The following is a 24886-nucleotide window of genomic DNA, read 5'->3' as shown; positions in this document are numbered from 1 at the left end:
GCGATGGGCGCATGTGGTTAATGGCCGCAACATCCATGAGTCGAGCGTATGCGACGTCTCTGCAATGGCGAGATTCATCGCATACGATCAATTGCTGCGTTTGCTATAAAAATAAACAATTGAATGCATAATAACGCATAAAAGTGGGTTAGTTGAGATTCTTAAGGTCGATCGACGTAAGCTCGTTTTCTCATGAATTCTTGGTATAATCACCGCATATTCTACTTAACAGCCCTCATAATTCTAAATAAAAAGCCTATAATGACGTGCATTTCTGCCCATCATCATTCACTCAAAAATGAGGTATTGACTACAATGAGGTACTTTCTCTAGTTGTAAAGCATACTTCTATCAGGCTACGCCTTTCCTTAGTTGTGCCAAAGGATTTGGAGCTAGACTAGTTGTATGTAAAGATAGTCTTTCTACTTGGGCTGTTGAATGAGACAATTTACATGAGGCAACCTTAAGGTTATGTCAAAAGGGGAGAAGAAGACCTAGTGTGTTTCTTGAATAAGTTCATATATGGCCTCAAACAGTCACTAAGATGTTGGTATGAGAGGTTTGATGAAGTGATTCCAAGATGGGGTTCAAGAAGAGCTCATATGATTGATGTGTCTACAAAAATTCTAGTAGCTTCAAGGAACTAGTTTATCAACTTTTCTATATAGATGACATGCTGCTGGCCGAGAGATCCAAAGATGAATTGAGGCAAGTGAAAATGCTTCTTAAGAGAGAGTTTGATATGAAACACCTAGGAGAGTCAAGGAGGATCCTAGGCATTGAGATTGAAAGAGACAGAAAACAGGGCAGATTGCAAGTTAGTCAGTCTGAATACTCTTCAAAGATACTGCAGAGGTTCAAAATGGAGAGTGCTAAGCTAGTTGCACTCATCTTGCACCTCATTTCAAGCTTTCAGCTGCCAATAGTCTAAAGAGCACAGATGAAGAACATTTGAACCATATGAAGGTTATCCCCTATTCTTAAGTAGTGGGACCACTGATGTACCTTATGACTTCTACAAGACCAGACCTGTCCTATGCAACAAGTATGGTTTGTAGGTACATGGAAAATCCTGGTAGAAGACATTGGGAGGCAGTCAAGTAGATACTAAGGTATCTATGTTCATCCAAGGATGCAAGAGTCTTATATAAATAGAATGTCGATGCAGATTATGCAAGAGATTTGGACAGAAGACGTTCCCTATCAGGCTATGTTTTCCTATGGGGGAACAATTTGATCAGTTGGCAAGTTACTTTGTAGCTTATTGTGGCCCTTTTTATAACAGAGGTTGAGTTCATCGCATTGTCTGAAGCTGTGAAGGACGGTTTGTGGCTAAAAGTTTTACTAAACGATTTCAGCATAACATAAACAAAGGTCAGAATCTATTGTGATAACCAGAGCACAATATACCTATCTAAGAACCAACAGTTTCATAGCAGAACGAAGCACATTGATATTAAATATCATTTCATCAGACAAGAGATTGAGAAAGGGGAAGTCGAGGTAGTGAAGATTCATACATTAGATAATGCAGCTAATATGCTAACCAAAACAATTCCATTAAACAAGCTTGACAGATGCTTGGACTTTCTCGGGTTCGAGTTACCTAAAAAAGGTTAGCTCAAGTCAGCTCATTGAAGCAAAAATGAAAGGTACTATGGATGCTTACAAAGGTGGAGATTGTTACAGAAAGACTCGAAATTAAAAAAGAACATTGCAGCTGGCAGTTGAACCATTGTCGACATCTTTCTGTTATGTGTTGTAACCACCAGAGCTTCATCGTTGATTGTTGCGCCTACATATATAAAGGTAAAAGAATGTGAGATTAATGTAAAAGTGAATAAGAAATGAGAAGGAAAAGCATTCATTCTGTAATACTTTGAAGAGTAATAAAAGAGAACCTCCCGATTTGCATAGTGGACATAGGCCTTTGGCCGAACCACTTAAACTCCTGTGTCCTTTCTTCTTATCTCTATGATCGTTTAAAATTTACTAAGTATCATTTATATGATCATGTAGTTCCTATCTCATTGTGTACTCGATCATTTAGCTCCGCGTCCAATCGTCTATACGATCATTTAGCTCATCATCGATCGTCTAGCTCCAGTCAACTATCGTCTAACACTTTATCCAATTGTTTACATAATTGAACTATCATTTAGTTCTTGGATCTTCGTCTACACAATATAGATGCCATTTGGTAAACGACAGAAGATTTTCAACCCTCAACATACTACCTCCCCTGACTCTTGAATTGTTATCGACCGTTATATCTGTGTGTTTTGTGATTGTGAACGTGAAGATCTTGTCATCTGGGACGATAGAAGATTTTCAAGCCTCAACATACTACCTCTCCTGATTCTTGAATTTTTATCGATCGTTATATCTGTGTATTTTGTGATTGTAAACGTGAAGATCTTGTCATCTGGGACAACAATCTGAATGATGAGATGTGATTGTTTTAGAACTAAAGAGTAACATGAGCATCGTCTCAAGTAAGTTTTACAGCCTTTGGTAGTATAAAGCTTTAGGCTGAGTTTCTAATGAATATGGGGCTTAGTTGGACACACATATAGCTACTAAGAACGACATCATAGTTAAGGCTCCTAGAATAGAAGCAGTCTTCTGTTGACCATATTTGCTCTAGTATGTATCTTGAGATTTATGCCGTATATAGTATGGCCAATTGCTCTGTCGCACATACAAAGATTTCTCTATGCAAGTTCAATTGATTAAGACATGTTTTTAAGCTCATGGTAGTTCTCAGGGTGACTATGTTAAAGTATTGTTGATTTTCAGCATCTTAAGTTTTGTGCTATATATGGAAGAGGTTTCACACTTCTTGAGGCACCAATTTTAGTGTGCCAAACGGTGACCCCCATTTTACATGTTTTTTTAAGTCTCTGGAAAGTGTTACGTAATCAGTTAGAATCTAATACAACTTTACACCCATAGGCCGTTAATCAAACAGAGTGTTTGAATCAAACATTAGTAGATATGTTACGCATTTGTTCATTGTAGTTTTCAAGGAGTTGAGATTCTCATCTACATCTGATAGAGTTTGCTTACAATAACAATTATCAAGTTACTAGTGTTATGACACTATGTGAACCAATAGGGTTACTACCACTCGGATTCCTCAGTATGCTCACGGTGAGAACCTAGGAATGGTGGGCTCTGACTATTTTGGTTAAGAGGATATTTGTGAGTTTAGAGGATGAAGACGATCGAAGAAGAAGCACTATCGCATAGTAAACTTCTCGATCGTTTAGGCTACCACATAGAAAAACTTCCTACCGCATAGGCTATCGCATAGACAAAGAGAGCCTATCGTATATGCTCTATGTTTGTCATATAGATTATCGTATAATTTCTATTTGCGTTCTTGTTGTTCACTTTTGTGTATTAGCCCTCTAAGTAAAATGAAAAAGCACTTTTTCATTTTATTCTAATTGCCATAAAATTTTCATAACCACCCACTAAGGTAGTTTTTTAGGAAAAAAAATTATTATTCAAAATAATAAATAATATAAATAAATATGATAACTAACTTATCATATTATATTTATAACCTATAATTTTAATATTGCATCACATACAATATAAACTATAGTTTTTTTTTTCTATTTTATGACATTTAATATAAATCGTATTTATATTAAATTAACAATTATTTGAATTTCATTCAAATATTTATTCCTCCAATTAATGTATCAAATACATCATATCAATTATATCATATATAATTGAATTATGATATCATATATAATTAAATTACCTCTTATTAATTTGAACTACTCAAATTAACCCAAAAACTGATCCTCAACATAATCTTTTTGAGTTATCAAAGGGACCTTATGGACCTATAGCTTGAAGCTATAGCAGTACGTGAATAATTAATTAAACTCTTTAATTACGTTACCTACCATCCATTAACTGTTGGACACTCCATGAAAGATCGATAGTTGCATTCTTTGCACTATAGATATATTTCTATGTCCATTGGATATAACCAATCAACGGTTTGATGATCCTTCACAAATTACTTGAAAGTACAGTTGGGCCATTTACCGTTTTGCCCCTGTAGTTACATCTAACTCCTTAAGTACCACTAATTCCTCTAATGAACAATAAGTCATAGTCCCACTATGACTGAGTCCTCTCTGGCCAAGAGAGGGTGTTTCAAAACTCGATATCAACCCTTAAAGAAGCAATTTATCTACTTCCCCCTACATCGAAGAAGGAGTGAATTCTGTCTTGTGTAGTTGAGTTCCCAGCTCCCCAATCAGAAAAATCCCCAAAATGATCATTTACTGTTAAAACTGATTATTTCAATTCGTTGGCCTAAGGTAACTCGATCTTAATCTTGAGCTAACTATGAACTCTTGTTTATTCGGGATTATCCTTTAATCTGCATAGTTGAGAGTGGTTCAACATTGTCGCTCAATAAGCCTATCATTTCAGGAATAAAACCAGATAAATAGCTATGGACATAGTCTTGCAAGATTGAATTCACTCCTACCTATCTCAGGGTTAGCAAATTGGTCATTAGAGGATCAATGGAGAGACTTAAGGAGCAAAATGTATTACAGGGGTAAAATGGTAATTTTGACCTAGTTGTAAATACGAACGACATGTGAATGATCGACTTACTAATTATGGTTAAATCAAGCGGATAGAAATATGTATACAATGAGGAGAGTGTAACTACTCAGTTATAGAAGAATGTCCCGGTAGTTAACGAATAATGATTAATTCAGTTTAAAGAGTTTAGTCAATTATTCTCAAATCATTGGAGCACAAGATTTGTAGGTTCATTAGGTCCCCCTACTAGCTCGTAAAAGGATTAAACTTTAAAATAGCGTGTTGAGAGCATTTGGAATATTCATACTCGGTTTAAGGTTTGGATTATTATATTTGATATAACTGATGTTTAATTGTTGAATTAAATGTTACGATTTTTTTAGAGTTGACAATATTAAATTAAATTAATTAAATTAATTTATTTTTGAATTTATGAAATTCAAAATTATGAAATAGGTTAATTAAATTTTGCATTTATTAAATTTAAAATTATAAAATTTATTTAATTAAAATTGAATTTGAAATTCAAGTTTTAAAATAAATTTTATATTTAAATTAACTTATTATATGAATTAATAAACAAGATTTAATGGAAAGTGGGATAATCCCACATTTTCCATTAAATCCACCTCATGCCACCCAATTTATAATGGAAAATTGAGTGGCTTCGTCTCTTCAATCCTATTTGCATGGATTAGAGATATATATTGAGGTTTTAGTTCAAATTTAGCAGTCATGGAACTTAAAACCTGAGATTAAGAAAACAGAAAAATCGGATTTATCTTCCATTCTTCAAATTCTCAAATTCCATATCAAATTCCTCTCAATTTGGAGACCACACTTCAATCTAAGGTCTGAGATTAGTAGAGAAGACCTTTGTGGTGGTCTGCTGTAGAGATAGAAGAAGAATTTCATGGTGTTTTCAATCAATTGAAAGAATTCATCAAAGGTATGATTCTGAAACCCCTAATATGTTGAAAACTAAGAACATGCATTTAATTACCTAAAATTGATGTAGTTAGAGTGCTTAGATCCTTAATTACTTCCACATGTTGTAAGTCAAGTTCATCAAGAAGAAGACGTGAAATCGGAATAACAAAAGTGATTTTACTTGAAACTTTTCTAAACAAATTATGGTGAAAACTTTGAGTCACTACAAGAATTTTGGACTTTAATGTCGGTTGAAAAAAGTGAAATCAGATGTATAATATCGGTTTTAAAAAAAAAGGATCTTTAATGTCGGTTTTAAACCGACATTGAAGATGGGATAGAATGTCGGTTTAAAACTGACATTAAAGGCCTCTCATTTATTTTCCTGTTAACTTTATTAAAAAATATCTTTTCCATTTCAAGTGAAATCTTTGCTTTCCTTTCACTTCTCTCTTACCAAACCCTCTCTTCTCATCTTAGCTTGGCCGTGCATATCACTTCCATGGGTTGTCGTCACCAATGTTGCTTAGATCTCCGTCGTTGTGGGCTTCTTCAGGTGGTGGGTCATCATCGTGGGTGTTCTCCAATTTTTTTTCGATTGGTTTTTGTCGATGCGTAGGTGTTCTCGGGGTGTTCTTCGTCGACGCAATGTGGGTTTCTCTGTTATTCTTCACGTGTTCTTCCGGTGGTTGTTCGTCGTGGTTGGGCGTTGTTCTCTGGTTGGTTTTCCAGTGGTTGTTCGTCGTGGTTGTTCTTCCGATGGGTTAGCTCGCTATTCGTCCAGCTGGTTCAAGTTGTAGAGGAAGGTTGCCAGCATCGTGGTTAGCTCGGTTTGTCAGATCTGCCGTCTCACTCTGTTCGCAAGGTTCGATGCTCGCTGGCATTCCAATCTTCGAGCTCTGATTCGGATCTCTTCAAGTTTGTGGGTTGTTTAAGTTGTTTGCTTGGAAAGGTAAAATTTTATTTCCATATGAATTTTCAATTTAGTAATTTATAGTTACTTCGTTCATTTTATTTTTATTTTAATGATTAAGCTTATTGAAATTTTGAAACGTTGGAATTAAATTAGTTGAAGAATATATACTTGGTTGGTAGTCTTGAAATTTGTTGATTATTGATTGGTGTGGTTCAAGTGTTATTTCATTAATTTTATGTTTTGTTCCAATGATTAAGCTTCTTGAAATTTGTTGATGTTGGAATTAAATTAGTTGAAAAATATGTACTTGGTTGATAGTCTTGCTTGGTGTGGTTCAAATATATATCAAAAATCATTTCTTTCAATATATATAAACTAATTTGGTCTTACTTGGATTATTAAGTTTGATTGGTGTGGTTCAAGTGTTATTTCATTAATTTTATGTTTTGTTCCAATGATTAAGCTTCTTAAATTTTTCAAATGTTGGAATAAAATAGTTAAAGAATATTACTTGGTTGTAGTCTTGCTTGGTGTGGCTCAAGTGTATATCAAAATCCTTTTATTTCAATAATATATAAATTAACTTCTCTTACTTGGTTGATTAAGCTTGATTGGTGTGGTTGAAGTGTTTATATCATTAATTTTATATTTTGTTCTAATGATTAAGCTTATTGAAATTTTTTAATGTTGGAATGAAATTAGTTTAAAAAAAAATATGTACTTGGTTGATAGTCTTGTTTGGTGTGGTTCAAGTGTATATCAAAATCCTTTTCTTTCAATTATATATAAACTAATTTGGTCTTACTTGGTTAATTAAGTTTGATTGGTGTGGTTCAAGTGTTATTTCATTAATTTTATGTTTTTGTTCCAATGATTAAGCTTCTTGAAATTTGTTAATGTTGGAATGAAATTAATTGAAAAATATGTACATGGTTGATAGTCTTGCTTGGTGTGGTTCAAGTATATATCAAAATCCTTTTAATTTCAATTATATATAAACTAATTTGGTCTTACTTGGATTATTAAGTTTGATTGGTGTGGTTCAAGTGTTATTTCATTAATTTTATGTTTTGTTCCAATGATTAAGCTTCTTGAAATTCGTTAATGTTTAAATGAAATTAGTTAAAAAAACATGTACTTGGTTGATAGTCTTGGTTGATATGGTTCAAGTGTATATCACAACCAATTTGTTCATGTTTTAGGTCTTATTGTTTATTATGGTTAAATTTACAAGTTTACGGTTACGTAATTTTTCCTTGTTATTGTTTGTCTTTTTTGTAGATTAAGTTGCATATTTTACAATCATGGATAAGTCATGGATGAAAATGAATAGAATGTTAGCTGAATATGGTTTAGGAGTTGACATGTTTAGTAAAAATGGTCTACAACATTCAAATATATCGAATGTCATGATTTGTCCATGTTTGAAGTGGGTGAATGCAAAGACTTCAAATGTGAATACAATAAGAGATCATTTATTTTTTAATAGTATAGATCAAAATTATCAGACATGGATTTTCATGGTGAATCATTACTGATTAAGAAAAACAATGAAAATGTGTCTAATAGTGAAAGAGACAAAGTTGATGAGGATGATGTTGATGTTGATGACACAATTGGAATGTTTGAGGCTGCATACAACTATTTTAATTAAAAATCTGATAATTTTGAAGAATTATTATATGATGCGAAGAAACTATTGGATCCAAATTGTAAAACTTTTTCCATAATATCTACATTGGTAAAGTTATATAATTTGAAAGCTAAATTTGGATGGAGCGCTAAGAGTTTCATTGAGTTGTTGGAATTAATTCATGATATATTACATAGTCCTAATGAAATTCCAACTTCTACTTATGAAGTAAAAAAGATGTTGGGTAATCTTAGAACGAAGTACAAGAAGATTCATGCATGTAGCAATGATTGTTGCTTGTTTAGAAAAGAACTCTCTAATGTAAATGTATGTACCATTTAGGTACGTCAAGATGGAAGCTTCATAAAAATTTAAAGGAAAGGGCTAAGAATATCCAAGCAAAAGTCATGTGGTATTTTTTCCAATTCCAAGATTTGAAAGAATGTTTCGAAGTAAAGAAATATCAAGTTTATTGATGTGGCATACTAAAAAAAAAAAGAGAAACAGATGGTTTATTAAAACATCCCAAAGATGCTCTATCATGGAAAAATATAGACAATTTGTGGCCAAAGTTTGGGTTAGAAACTAGAAATCTTCGTCTTGCTCTTTCGAAAAATGGGGTAAATCCATATGGAGATCCTAGTAGTAGATATAGTTGTTGGCCAGGATGTTAGTGACGTACAATCTGTTGGGATTGGTGTCCTAATTCTCCCGGAGTCTCGTTGTTTGTAATATATACACATTGTTATGAATAAAATAAGAATTATTTTATCTGGCATTTACTCATATCCAACAAACAAAGCTCCATGGTTATTGTTTGTAAATTTAAGCATGTATATGAGATATACAAGTGGATTATGCCTTAAGTGATAACCTAAATAGGTATGTAGTATAAGGATTAAGGAGGGATTCCTGATCCTGGTGACACTACGGATATGACCTACTTTGTAGAGGTTTGCAAGTGTTGTAAACTACTATAGATGGTAGATCCTGATCATTCATGTGGAGACATGCGAGTAGAGGTGTCTTATAGAAAGAGTTTGTATAAGATCGAACCCTGAGATGATTCATCTATGTATATAACATCGTTGGTACTGGAGACTTACATCTCGCCTAAACGACCATAGGTGACATGACCTCAATCCCTAGTGTTTTGGGAACTCCTGCCTTTAAGGGCGGTCCTTTGATTAGTATGGGTGTCAGTGGCTAGATTGCTAACTCAACATGCCTACCTTTTTAGGAACTTGTCTGATTTGGGAGCTGGGAACTCAGTTACACAAGATGGAATTCACTCCTTCTCCGAAGCAAGGGTAAGTAGATAGATTGCTCCCTTAAGGGCTAATTCCGGGGCTTGAACGTAGTGGCCACAACTTCTCTTTGGAAGAGAGGACTCAGTCATAGTAGGACTATGACTTATGTTCATTAGAAGGATCAGTGGTATTTAAGGAGTTAGATGTAACTATAAGGGCATAACGGTTATTGGCCCAGCTGTATTTACGAGCGATCTGTATAGGGTTATCACACTGTTGATTGGTTGATATGGACATATAATATATCTGTAGTAAGGAAAGTTCGGTTGTCGGTCTTTAGTGGAGTGCCTGGCAGTTAACGGATGGTGGATCTCATGACTAAAGAGTTTAGTCAGTTATTCATGTACTATTGAAGCTTCGATCTACAGGTCCATAAGGTTCCCTTGGTAGCTCAATGAATTCAAGTTGAGGATCAGTTCTTTGTGTTGATTTTAAATGTTCAAATTGACAAGAGGAAATTCGATTATATATGATATGATCGGTGTGATGTATGAGATACATCAAGTGGAGGATTAATGTAAATGAGATTTACATTAAGTGCCATGAAATAGAAAAAGAGTTATGGTTTATATGTTTCATGAGATGAAATATTAAAACTATAGGTTATAAATATAGTATAAAGTTGGTTATCATAATATTAATTATTGGATAATTATCTCCTTTTCTCTAATAACAAATTGAGTGGGAGGTTATTGGTGGTTTCATTGTAACCGTGAGATAAAAGAAAACATGTTTTCCTAAATTTAGTAAATTGATGATTAAGATTTTCCATTCTCAGAAAGTTCTCATGGTGGCTATCAAGTGAATAAGATTTACTAAATGACAGCTGAAGAGAGACTAGACGATCGTGGAGTGTATTTACACAGTAGTTCACTCAACTGGTCTTTAGCTAAACGATCGTGCAGTTTTTACTAAACAATCGCAGAGCTTCTTCTAAATGATTGGACATAGTCTATACGATAGACCTTGTCATCTCCTACTTGCTCAATCGTTTACACGATTATTCTCCCTCCGGTCTCTTACTCACAAGTCCACACAGAGCCCACACTTCTGGATTCTCACACCAAGAATACCAAGGTAGCCATTGTGGTGGTGTCGTATTCAACTCGACATAGTCAAGGTTTTTAGAGACCGTTTGCAGTGTTCGTGTGGTGGTTCGTTGTGTTCGTGATCTTGAGATCGCTGCGTTCGTGGTCGGAGTTGATCATGCAGTGTAGTGGTTGAAGTGTTTGAGCAATCATGTATTGTCGTGTTGCTGTGAGCGAGCGTTCATGATCAAGGGTGTTGAAGATGAGTCTACAAAGGTATATGTAATTCCACCCTTGATCTTAGAAAAGCATGCTGTAATTTCGTTTTGTGCATAGCCTATATTTTTCATTTCTGGATTGTAATTGTGTTGTTCAAGTACTATTGAAATTTGGAACAATCATTCCGCTGCTCATGAAAATCCTCATGTCCAATTTCCTTCAATTAGTATCAGACCCAGGTTGTTCTGATATTCCAAATTTCACTTCTTTTTTTTAACTTCTTTTACAGTCGTGGTGGGTTTTTTGTATTTCATTTAATTGTTAAATCATTTGTGGATGGCGTTGATGAATGTTTACGGGTTAATTTCCTCTGTTTTAAAGCTTTCTTTAAATTACAAAGTGTTAATTTGTAAGGGCCCCTGTGTTTTTGGGCATAATAAACATGCAATCGAGTCTGTAATTCCAAATGTTTTTGTTGGTCGAGTCGTTTGTGTTGAAGTTTCAAAGCATGGAGATGCAGTTCTTAGTGAGGAAGAAGACCAAGAGTTGGTTGTATCGTGTAGCCTCAGGTAAACGATCGTTGGGACTTCGCTAAACGATCGTGTAGATTTTTCTATACGATCATGTAGTATTTACTAAATGATCGTGATCGTTTAGCTAATGTTAAATGATGAGGTAAAGCATTTACTCTATCGCGTAGCATTGGTTGCCTGATCGTTGAGATGCTGGAGGTAGACGATCGTAGTGGGAACATATGATGCTTATCGTTTAGAAAAAGGCGTAAGTTAAACGATCGTGTAGATGCCTCATCGCATAATTACTGACTGTACGATCACGCGGTATATGATTCGAAGGCACTCGCTCAGCGATCATTTAGACGATATTGCTTTACCGTATTGTTGTCTTTTAGACAATCGTATAAGGTTTGCGTTGCGGGGCGCACTGCACGATCGTGTATCTCGTGCTTCATCACATATTAAAAGGTACACGATCATTGCTAAACGATTGTTTAGCTCTGGAAGTGTAGGTAAATGATTGAGTAAAACATTTATTCTTTCGTGTAGATGATCACAGGAAAGTTTGGTATACGATCAACAGAGATACGCGGACTTCGACCGGATGTTCAAGACTTGGTTCGCCTGTTTGAATCGGAGACTTCTTGTTTTGTAATAGTTAGCGTTAGTTTTGAAGATTTTGAGACAATTTTTCCCGGTTCATCAACATTTTTTTAATATATATGAGATGTATGTGGTTTATATGGAAAAGTGTTTTACATATAGATTTGAAACCCACCTTAGGTTGTGCAATTATTCATGCATCATGTATTATAAGTGTTATAATATTGCATGAAGAAATTACATGAAAGCATGCGCATGCATCATGAAATATAAGAGTTATATTTTTGCATGCAGTGAGCATATTCATGCATCATCTTTATATTATAAGCGTTATAGTATAAGGGTGAATGGAAGCATGTTTTTTGCTTGGTTCATTTCTTGTTTGTATAAGAGTTATATAAAAAGGTAGCAATAAATGTTATGAGTGGCTTGTAATGTTAGCTTTGCGTTGTGGTTTATTTTGGTTTTTTATGTTATAAGCGTTATAATAGAAATTAGAACTAAAATCGATAAGAAAGAGTTTCATGCAGACTTAAGGTGAACTCATGTTTTAAAATGGTTTTAAAATTGGATTGAGATCAACCTAAGTTCAAAGGTTCTAATGGGATTAGCAACCTAGTTTAATCTTTTAAATCGGTTTAATAGGATTAAATTGATTGGCATAAAAGATTAAAACTATATTAAATCTATCTATAAGGAACCTTTTGTCTAGGCGGGTTCTTTCTAGGCTGGGATACTTAAGCTGACGGAAACAGAACATCCCTACCTGGGAACCTACCTGGAAAGATGAATTAGATAGATTTTTTGCAAGCATGCGACAGTTGATCAAAGACTCCCTTAAAGAGTTTAATGGATGATGATCAAAATTTGTTTCAACTATCCAAGGTAAACGTTACTCTTGGGCAAACCTAAACAATCACTTAGTTAAAATTTTTAGTCGTGTTTTTTCTAAATAAACTAAACCCTAGGTTATAAAATACTCAGTGGGAGAAAGAGATGTATCTGATATGTCAATGATTCCACTCATGTTTCTCCCTGAAGGTGCACGCCATGATCATGTTTGGCCTTTAGATGGTGTTTGCGTGAGTCAATATCAAGGTGGACGGAGAGAGTGTTTATAGTAAGTGGGTGAAGGGTGTGTTTCAACACATCCTACGGTCTCTGTCATCGATTCTTACTGTGAAATCATTCTGTACTCCCTCGTGGTGCCCTGGGAGCGTTTCCCTTCGGATGGATTTTGTACAATTGGTCAAGATCAAAGTGAACTCCAGAAATGGATAGGGTGGCTTTAGGTTTTGCCCCAATCGGATTTTTCCCTTCAGATTGGCTGCTTGAGGTGAATCTCTAAGGCCTAAGATGACGGGTCACATTTACGAGAGATTATTATGTAAATTAATGATCTCTTGACTAAATCAATGATGGCTAGTCATTATAGGAGCAAGAGTTGTTCTGGTATTAATGACTGGTCGAGAATTTCTCAATTCAGATGAGGGATAATTGACCTCTCTTCGACGGCTTTTGTCCTAAACATTTGAAGCGTCATTACGAAGCTAGATGTCACATGGGTTCATGTTAGTTTTGCTAAACCTTATTGGATGTTATATGTTTTTTCAATGGGTATTTGTTTAAAATCTAACATAGGTCAATGTGTTTTTGTTTTCAGCAACGTGTTTGTATTTCCATTTAAAACCTTTAATTTGACCAATTACATATAGTGGAAAGAGTCTTGTAAAACGTATTTCGTGGTAAAAAACCTCAAATTTGTTATGGTTGAGGAATGTCCTCAAGTCTCGACCCTTAATGCACCACAAAATGTTCAAAATGTATATGAGGTGTGGATGAAGGCTAATTCATTGGCCCGACTTCACATTTTAGCTAGCATACCTGATGTTTTGGCCAAAAGGGCTAGAACATGGTCATTGCACGTGAGATCATGGACTCATTACAAGATTTGCTTGAACGTCAGTTATTACTTTTCGAGCACAAAGGGATGGATAAGAAAACCAGTAGTGTTAGTTCCCAATTTAAACTTCAGAAAGAGAAAGCAAATGTTGCCGACTTTGTTGAGGTTCATAGAAAAGTGTTCTCTGAAATTAAACTTGGAGCTTATTTAGGTTCTGATACAGATCCCACTACTCTTAAAAAGAGAAGGATGTCTAAAGACAGTAAATCTGATTTATTTGTCTTAGAGACGTGTTTAGTAGAGAAATATGATTCTGCCTGGACCCTAGATTTGGGTGCTACTAATCACGTCATTTCCTCTTACCAAGGATTCAGTTCCTGGAAAACGTTGCCACTGAGGGAGTTGATTCTTCGAGTCGATACTGGTGAGGTTTTTCAACTATTGCTGTAGGTAGGCTAAAGTTATTTTTGGACAAGAAACGTTATCTGTTACTGGATAATGTTTTCGTAGTTTCTCATATCAAGAGGAATTTAATCTCAGTTTCTTGTCTCGTTGAATAAGGTTATACTGAAAGTGTTTATTTTCAAGAATGGAATGGTTTTGGTTCAATGGAAAGTAACTTATATGTACTATGGTCGTTAGTCATAAAAGCCTTGTTTAACACTGAAATATTCAGCACGACAACAACAGCGAAAAGACCAAAGGTTTCTCCTAGGGAAAATGCCCATCTTTGGCATCTGAGACTAGGTCACATCAACCTTAATAGGATTGAGCAGTTAGTGAAAAGTGGACTTCTAAAGAGTTTAGAAGAAAACTCCTTGCTAGTGTGTGAATCATGCCTTGAAGGCAAGATGACCAAACGACCTTTTACTGGAAAAGGTTACAGAGTCAAGGAAGCCTTAGAGCTAGTACATTCTGACCTCTGTGGTATGATGAGTGCTAGGGTTCGAGGTGGGCATAAATATTTCATCTTTTTCGTAGATGATTATTCAAGGTATGGGTATCTCTACCTAATGCAACATAAGTCTGAAGCCCTTAATAAGTTCAAGGAGTATAAGGCTGAAGTTGAAAACTTGTTAGGTAAGAAGATAAAAATACTACGATCTGATCGTGGTAGAGAGTATATGGACCTCCAATTCCAGAACTATATGATAGAACATGGGATTTCGTCCCAACTCTCGTCTTCGGGTACACCTCAGTAGAATGGTGTATCAGAAAAGATAAACAGAACCTTGTTGGATATGGTTCGATCTATGATGAGTTATGCTCATCCTCCAGACTCGTTTTGGGGTTTTGTAGTGGAGACTGCTTGCTACATTCTGAACAACGTTCCCTCGAAAAATGTTTATGAAACACCTTTTGAGCTGTGGAGATACCATAAAGATAGTTTACGCCACTTCAGGATTTGGCGGTGTCCGACACATGTGCTTGTGACTAACCCGAAGAAGTTGGAAACACGTTCAAAAGTTTGCCTGTTTGTAGGCTACCCCAGGGAAACGAGGGGTGGATACTTCTATGATTCGAGTGAGAACAAATGTTTGTTTTTACAAATGCTATCTTCTTGGAAGAAGACCACATCCGGGATGAAAAGTCACGAAGTAAGCTTGTTTTATGTGAGACTTCTAGTGAGACTGAGACTACTGAGGGTTCATTAAGAGTTGTTGAATAGACCGATAGATTAATAAGAGTTATTGAGATCGATGCATCTAGTCAACTAGCTCAAGAGTTGAGACTACCTCGGTGTGGTGGGAAGGTTATGAACCCACCGGATCGCTACATGGGTTTGACTGAAGCCTAAAATGTCATTTTTAATGATGAGGTTGAGTATCCATTGTCTTTTAAGAAAACAATGAAGGATGTTGACAAGGATGAATGGATTAAAGCCATGAACCAAGAGATGAAGTCTATATACTTCAATAACGTTTGGGAGATTGTGGATTCATCTAATAGGGTAAGACCTATAGGGTGTAAGTGGATCTATAAGCGAAAAAGAGGTGTAGATGGAAAGGTGCAAACCTTTAAGGCTAAACTTCTTGCAAAGGGTTATACCCAAGTCGAGGGAGTTGACTATGAGGAAACTTTCTCACCTGTTGTCATGCTCAAGTCTATCAAGATACTCCTGTCCATAACAACATTTTATGATTATGAGATATGACAAATGGACATCAAGACTTCCTTTCTTAATGGTAATCTTGAGAAGATAATCTACATGACTTAACCAGAGGGGTTCGTAGTTCCAAATCAAGAGCAAAAAGTTTGCAAGCTTAATAGGTCCATTTATGGGCTAAAACAAGCGTCTAGATCATGGAACATTAGATATGACACTGTTGTCAAGTCGTTTGGCTTTGATCAAACGTTCATGAGCCTTAGGTCTACAAGAAGATCATCAACAGCTCAGTAACTTTCCTGGTACTGTATATGGATGATATCCTACTCATTGCGAATGATGTAGGGTATCTGATTGACATTAAAAAATGGCTAGCTGCCCAGTTCCAAATGAAATATTTGGGTGAGGCACAATATGTTCTAGGGATCCAGATCTTTCGGGATCGTAAGAACAAGAGGGTAACCTTATCTCAGGCATCGTACATCGATCAAATGTTGATCAAGTATAGGATGCAGCATTCTAAGAGGGGTTTGTTATCCTTCAGGCATGGAATCGTTTTGTTTAATGATTAATGTTCGAAGACACCTCAAGAGGTTGAGGAGATGAGACGGATTCCCTATGTTTCAACTGTAGGAAGCTAATGTATGCAATGTTGTGTACCAGACCCGAAATTTGTTACGCAGTAGGGGTTGTGAGTCATTATCAGTCCAATCCAGGATTTGATCACTAGACGACAGTCAAGACGATCCTCAAGTATCTTCGGAGAATGAGGGACTACGTGCTTGTGTATGGAGATAAGGATTTAATCCTTACAGAATACACGGACTCTGACTTTCAGACCGATGGAGATTCTCATAAATCAATATCGGGGTCAGTGTTCACTCTGAATGGAGGGGCTGTAGTGTGGCGAAGCATCAAGCAAGGATGCATCACGGATTCCACTATGGAAACCGAATACGTAGCCGCTTGTGAAGCAGCTAAAGAGGCTATTTGGCTGAGGAAATTCTTTATAGATTTGGAAGTTGTTCATCGTGGTAATGTGATAGTCATGAAGGATCCCCGGAGTCATTGTCGAGGCAAGCATATCGAACAAAAATACCAATTGATTAGGGAGATTGTGCATCATGGTAATATGATAGTCACAAAGATCGCATCGGAGCACAACGTTGTTGATCCCTTTACAAAGGCTCTCACAGCTAAAGTGTTCGAATGTTACTTGGAGAGTCTAGGTCTACGGGACATGCAACATCTTGTCTAGGGCAAGTGGGAGATGATACTAGGTACGCCCTAGTTTATTGTATATTGTACATGTATTTATAATGTATTGTACATTAGTCTCCTGAGGCATTAGAACAAGTCGGAGATTGTTGGGATTGATGTCCTAATTCTCCTAGAGTCTCGTTCTTTGTAATATATACACATTGTTATCAATAGAATAAGAGTTATTTTATCTGGCATTTACTCAAATCCAATAAACAAAGTTGCATGGTTATTGTATGTAAACTTAAGAATGTATATGAGATATACAAGTGGATCATGCCTTAAGTGATAATCTAAATAGGTCTGTAGTATAAGGATTAAGAAGGATTCATGCTCCTGTTGACACTATGGATACAGTCTGCTTCGTAGAGATTTGCAAGTGTTGTAAACTACTATAGATGATAGATCCCGACCATTCATGTGGAGACATGTGAGCGAGGATGTCTTATACAAAGAGTTTTTATAAGACCGGACCACGAGATGATTTTTCTCTATAGACAACGCCATTGGTACTGGAGACTTACATTTCACCTAAACGACCATAGGTGACATGACCTCAATCCTTAGTGTTTTGGGAACTCCTGCCTTTGAGGGCGATCCTTTGATTAGTATGGGTGAGAGTAGCCAGATTGTCACCTCAACATGCCTACCTTTTTGGGGACTTGTCTAATTTGGGAGCTGAGAACTCAATTACAAGATGGAATTCACTTCTTCCCCAAAGCAGGGGTAAGTAGATAGATTTCTCCCTTAAGGGCTGATTCCGGGGCTTGAACATAGTGGTCACAGCTTCTCTTTGGAAGAGAGGACTTAGTCATAGTAGGACTATGACTTATGTTCATTAGAGGGATCAGTGGTACTTAAAGAGTTAGATGAAACTATAGGGGCATAACGGTTATTAGTCCAGTTGTACTTACGAAGGATCTATGAAGGGTTATCGCACTGTTGATTGGTTGATATGGACACATAATATATCTATAGTAAGGAGAGTTAAGCTATCGGTCTTTAATGGAGTACCTGGCAATTAACGGATGGTGGATCCCGTGACTAAAGAGTTTAGTCAGTTATTCATATATCGTTGGAGCTTCGAGCTACAGGTCCATAAGGTCCCCTTGGTAGCTCAATGGATTCAAGTTGAGGATCAGTTCTTGGTGTTGATTTGAAATGTTCAAATTGAAAAGAAGAAATTCGATTATATATGATATGATCGGTATGATGTATGAGATATATCAAGTGGAGGATTAATGTAAATGAGATTTACATTAAGTCCTATGAAATAGAAAAAGAGCAATGGTTTATATGTTTCATAAGATGAAAAAACTATAGGTTATAAATATACTATGGTAAGTTGGTTATCATATATATTTATAATGATATTAATTATTGGATAATTATATCTTTTTCTCTAATAACCAATTGAGTGGGAGGTTATTGGTGGTTTCATGGTAACCATGAGATAAAAGAAAAAATGTTTTCCTAAATTTAGTAAGTTGATGATTGAGATTTTCCATTCTCGAAAAGTTTTCACGGCGGCTGTCAAGTGAATAAGATTTACTAACGATAACTGAAGAGAGACTAGACGATCGTGGAGCGTTTCTATACGATAGTTCACTCATCTAGCCTTTAGCTAAACGATCATGCAATTTTTACTAAACGATCAGGGAACTTCTTCTAAATGATTGGGCATAGTCTATACGATAGACCTTGTCATCTCCCACTTGGTCAATCGTTTACACGATTGTTCTTTTTCCGGTCTCTTCCTCTAACCAAGTCTACACAGTGTCCACACTTCTGGATTCTCACACCGAGAATACCAAGGTAGCCATTGTGGTGGTTTCGTACTCAACTCGACATAGTCGAGGTTTTTGGAGGCCATTCACGATGTTCGTGTGGTGGTTCGCTATGTTCGTGATATTGGAGATCACTGTATTCGTGGTCGGAGTTGATCGTGAAGTGTAGCAATCGAAGTGTTCGAGCGTTCGTGTGTTGCCATGTTGTTGTGAACGAGCGTTCATGATCAAGAGTGTTGAAGATTAATCTTCAAAGGTATGTATAATTCTACCCTTGATCTTAGAAAAGCAGGTTGTAACTTAGTTTTATGCATAGCCTGTATGTTTTCATTTTTGGATTGTAATTTTGTTGTTCAAATATGATTGAAATTTGGAACAATCATTCTGCTACTTATGAAAATTCTCATGTCCGATTTGCTTCACAATGGTTGTGCATGAAGCGAAAATTTTTTATGTTGACTGCACTAATATATAGTCCAAAACAACTGGGAAATGACATAGATGTTTATTTAGCTCCATTAGTATATGATTTGAAAAAACTTTGGAAAGATGGGGTAGAATGTTACGATGCATATGAAGAACAACGTTTCATGCTTAAAGCTATTTTATTATGGACCATTAATGATTTTCCTGTGTATGGTAATTTGTGTGGTTGTACAGTTAAATGATATCATGCATATCAATTTGTGGAGAGAAAACTTCATCCACTTATTTACCAAAAGGGAAGAATATGGCATATCTCGGGCATCGCAAGTTTCTACAACGCCATGATCCATATAGGAAACAAAAGAAAGCTTTTAATGGCGCATAAGAATTATAATTTACTCCAAAACCATTAAGTGGGGAAGAAATTCTTGCAGAAACAAGTGTATCAATATTCATTTGGTAAAGAACAGAGGAGATAGCCCTTCAACTTATTGAAAGATAAAATCTATTCTTTCTTAGTTAGAATACTGGAAGTATCTTGATGTGCGACATTGTTTAGATGTGATGCACATTGAAAAGAATGTATGTTCAAATCTTATTGGCACATTACTTAATATTCCTGGTAAAATGAAGGATGGAATAAAAACTCGATTAGATTTGGTGGAACTGAACATTAAATCAGAGTTAGCCCCTCAAGTAGGAGAGAAAAAAGTCTTTTTACCTCCCGCATGTTATACATTAACACGAGCTGAGAAATTGAGCTTTTGTAAGATACTATCAGAAATTAAAGTACCTGAAGGCTATTTATCGAACATTCAAAGTTTAGTGTCGCTCATAGATTTGAAACTTTACGGACTTAAGTCGCATGACCATCACGTTCTTATGCAATAATTATTACCTATAACCATTCGTGATATTTTACCCAAACATGTAAGACTTGCAATTACTCGCCTATGCTTCTTCTTTAATGTTATATGTTGCAAGGCGATCGATTCATCTCAGTTAAAGGGTATGCAAGAGGATATAGTTGTCACTCTATGATTCTTAGAGAAGTATTTTCTACCATCATTCTTCACAATAATGGTACATCATGTAGTGCATCTCGTAAAAGATGTTGAGTTTTGTGGACATGTTTATTTGAGGTGGATGTATCCTTTTGAACGATACATGAAAGTGTTGAAACTTATGTACGAAATAGAAATTGACCAGAAGGATGTGTTGGAGAAAATTATATTATTGAAGAGACTATAGAGTTTTGTTCTGAATTTGTATCTGATGTTAACGCTACTGGGCTAAGTTCATCAACAAAGAAAGAAAACTCAAACATTGATAGAGCATTGTCAGCTGCTTCTTTTATCAGACTGAGTAAGGATGAGTTGGATTAAGCTCATCTTTATGTCATTCAATGTAAATGATGTGCTTCTTTATGTCGAGTATGTAGATCTCCATCTTATTTTCATTTTAGGTTACTTGATTATTCAATGATCTACTAACTTTGTCATTTATAATAGGCAACATATGAATATTTTGTCTATGCTCAATTCTGGTAAAAGTAAAAGTAGAAGATGACTTCAAGAAGAGCATAATCATACATTCAGTCGGTGGTTGTCCACACGGGTAATCTCCAGAGACCTACTATTTGATGTATAATTAAATGTTAACTACTAAACTATTATAAAATATATCGTAGGTTGCACTAGCTCTCGAAGTTCCCAAAAATTCTATATCACCTTCTTTAAGATGGATAGCTAATGGACCTTGTCCAACTATGGCAAAATATTATGGTTACGTGGTCAATGGTTACTACTATCACATAAAGAATCGCGATGATATTAGGAGGGTTCAAAATAGTGGAGTTAGTATAACGGCTACCACAATGCAAGTCTTTAGTGCTAAGGACAAAAGCCCTGTCATGTCAGATATGACCTTTTATGGTGTAATACAAGAAATATGGGAGCTTTACTATCATGGATTATCATTTATTTTATTCAAATGTAATTGGGTTGAGAATAGAAATGGAATTAAAACAGACAAGTTTGGGTTTACTATTGTGGACCTTAATCATATTGAACATAAAACAGACCCATTTATTTTAGCCTATCAAGCAAAACAAGTCTTCTATGTAAAAGATCCCACAAATTCGGGTTTGTCAATTGTTTTAACATCTCTACAACGAACAATTGAAGATGATTTTTATGAAGATGAAATAGGAGATATGCTACAAGAGTGTGGTTATAGAGGTATGCAAAGATGCCCAATGTTGATATATCTATTGAGATTGATGATACAATATCCATATACATTAGAAATGATTGTGAGGGTAGATGGGTTGATAAATAATGTATGAAACATGGTATGTCATTTACTATGATTATATGTATTTAAATATCAAGACTATATGTTTTTTGTGTGAGTAATGTTTTTTTTTTTTTTTTTTCTTCTTGTAGATTGACATGAAAAATTCAGCAAGTAGNTTATATGTATTTAAATATCAAGACTATATGTTTTTTGTGTGAGGTAATGTTTTTTTTTTTTTTTTTCTTCTTGTAGATTGACATGAAAAATTCAGCAAGTAGTAATGAGGATGATAGAAATATGATCCCACAAAAAAACAGTAGAATAAGTATTCCATGTGGCCCAACTACTATGTCTGAGTTGGCACAAATAAGAACATCCGGGAAATGGTTGGCCATTGATTATAATGAACATGGACAACCGATTAGATTTGGTGCAAAGAAGATGCAAAGTTATATAGGAGTTTGTGTTCGACAACAAATATCTATAACGTATAATTCTTGGAAAAAAAGTTCCAAACCATCTAAAAGATAAACTTTTTTATTGTGTAGCAATATGTTTTCTAAAACTTTAATTCATGTGCATAGTAGTTTATTAGTTTATTATTTACTACTTTTTTCATTGTGCAGATGTCGTTCGATGTGATCTCTAAGTTCAAACATTGTATACTCATGTCTGCATCTAAGAAGTTTCGTACCACATTTACTCCAAAGTTCATACTTCCATTTAAAGATGAACCATCGGTCTTGCAATTTTCTCCCCAACAATATTCTCGTATAGATCAACATCAGTGGACATTGTTTGTTAATGAACGATTGAGTGAAGAATGGGATGTAAATCATTTTAAATAAATGTCAATATTATCATTGTTTTGATAGGTAACTTCAACTAGATTTTTTATATAGGAAATCAGTCATCTTCAAAAAGAAAGAAGGTCAAATGTGTATATAAACATCACATTTCTCGGAAAGGTTATGCGAATCTTGCCCAAGAATTAGCAAGTTTTTCGACTTAAATTAAATCTTTTATTCTAATATGTTTATGCTAATTAAATATGTATGTTTATGTAGAATATATCGAGTGATCCTTCTTATTGGGAGACTTTATGGAAAGAAGCACGAAAAGGAAAAAAATAATGAATACTTTGATGAAGTCACTCGAGAATGTGCCAATCAAATTGTAAGTTTATATTATGCAAAGTTTAAGATGACATATATATAATGTCCGAAACTATTGATGATATAGATATTGTGTGAAAATTGTAATATGTTTTACAGGATAAATTAGCCGAAGTCTATGAAAGTGAAGATGTTTTTGACCAAAGCATTGGGTACAGATGAATATTGGGGACGTGTTAAAAGAGTGGGTGATTTAGTTTCCCATTACCAATATTTCAAATTAGTAAAACCAAAAACCTCAATGAACTAAGAAATTAAAGGAGACTTTAATGAAATAAATATTCGACATGGTAAAGTGTCAAGAGAAAAAACTCATAGTAGACAATCTCATCAGTCCAAATCATCTGTTGGAAGTGTCGCACTAAGTGCATTTGAAGAAGAAGACACTGAGAAAATGCCTAAAGAAGATTTAGAGGTAGTTTATTTGTTGTGACTTTTAAATTTTAATCATGTTGTGCTTAACCATGCATGACATTAGTTTTTTTATAATTTGTTAAGGAGACACCATGCCACTTGGCTATAGGAACTGTAGATAATATTGTTGCAGTAGCCACAACATTTGATGATGATGTGTCATGTTTAACTATTAAAGTTCTAATTGACATTGTCATGGGAGAAGATTTGCCAATACCAATTCCTGTGAAGGGAAAAATAGTCCTTAAATCAAGCAATGGGCAACTTCGTAACATGGCATCGTGAACTTGTAATTATGGTTGATGAGAAAAAAGCATGCTCTTTTTCAGTATATGAGTTTGGTTATTAATTATTTTTCGTACTTTGAATTTTTGTAACTTTGGTTATGGTAGGACCATTCAACAATTAAGAGCTTTGGCCACTCCTCCAAATATATGGACACCAATGGTACCAAACTCTTGAACGAACATGTCATGCATAACATGAACAATGTAGACATGAACCGTATCAATTTGAACGAGCATATATTTGGAAGAGCCAAATTTGTTTATTTAGGCTGCGATGATCTGATCTAATATTGCGATATGGTTGAAATAGGTTACATGTGTATTTTGACATACATTGCATAAGTATTACTCATCTAGATTCACTCATGTATATTTTGTTTCATGTATAAATAATAACTTCTACTTTGTTTAAGTATCTTTGAGATGAATGTAGTCGTGATATTACGACGAAGCTATTTTATAATTGATCAAGCAAGAATATCGCCACATGTGAAGTCTCAAGATATTCGATCCAGAAATTTAGCCAACCAACTAGAATTGGCTAATTTGGACCAATTAGTTCTTATTCCATATAACACAGGGTAAGTAAATACAAGTTCTTTAGTTATTTTTAATTTACATTATACACGTACTAATATTTCAAAATTGTAACTTATTATAGTTATCATTGGATATTGATTGTAATCAATCTACAAGAAAATTGTATTTATGTTATGGACTCAATTGGAAGTAAGGTTCAAGAGGATTTTCATGGAGTTATAATTATGTAAGTGTAATTGAACTTTCTTAGCTCTTAATTGAAGTTTTTATGTTTAACTAATGTTTTCAAACTATTTAATGGATTGAAAACACGACAAACCAAGTACGATCTCCAAACCATCGGTCTTCTCCAAAACGAAAACTTGTAAAGGTAATTTTGCATTCATTTTTTAACAATTTATGTTAATTCGAACATAAGAATAATTGTTTTCAACTTCTTTATATGCAGCGCCCCCGTCAATTTGATTTTGTAGGATGTGGGTACTATGGGCAAAAGTATATACATGAAATAGTGCATAATCCTACTACTCTCATTACTAGCCTCGTATGCAAATTATTTAGTTTTTATATAATAGCTTTAATTTAATAAATGATGTAAACTCATGTTGAGTTTATCTTTTTTTTTTTCTTTTTGTAGTTCAATACAAAAAATGCATATACCTAATGAGAGATTGATATAATTTGAATCCAATGGGCAAGTTTTGTTGGCCGATTTGTGTAAGGATGTACTTTTTTTTTTTTTTTTTTTTGTCTCAATACAATGTAAATGCTAGCTTAGAATGAATCTTGAAGAGTTTTTAGTAAATATGCATGTTTAGAATGAATCTGAAGTACTAATCGTTGGTTTGTGGATATACGAATTGTTATCTAACCATGATCTGTTTATTGAAAGATTTATATATAATTTTTTTTTGTTTATGGGATATTTGGTGTAAGTATTGATGGAAGTAC

This window comes from Benincasa hispida, chromosome 11 (genome assembly GCF_009727055.1).
Source record: "Benincasa hispida cultivar B227 chromosome 11, ASM972705v1, whole genome shotgun sequence".
NCBI classification, from domain to species: domain Eukaryota; kingdom Viridiplantae; phylum Streptophyta; class Magnoliopsida; order Cucurbitales; family Cucurbitaceae; genus Benincasa; species Benincasa hispida.
Note: the sequence above shows the minus strand (reverse complement) of the source record.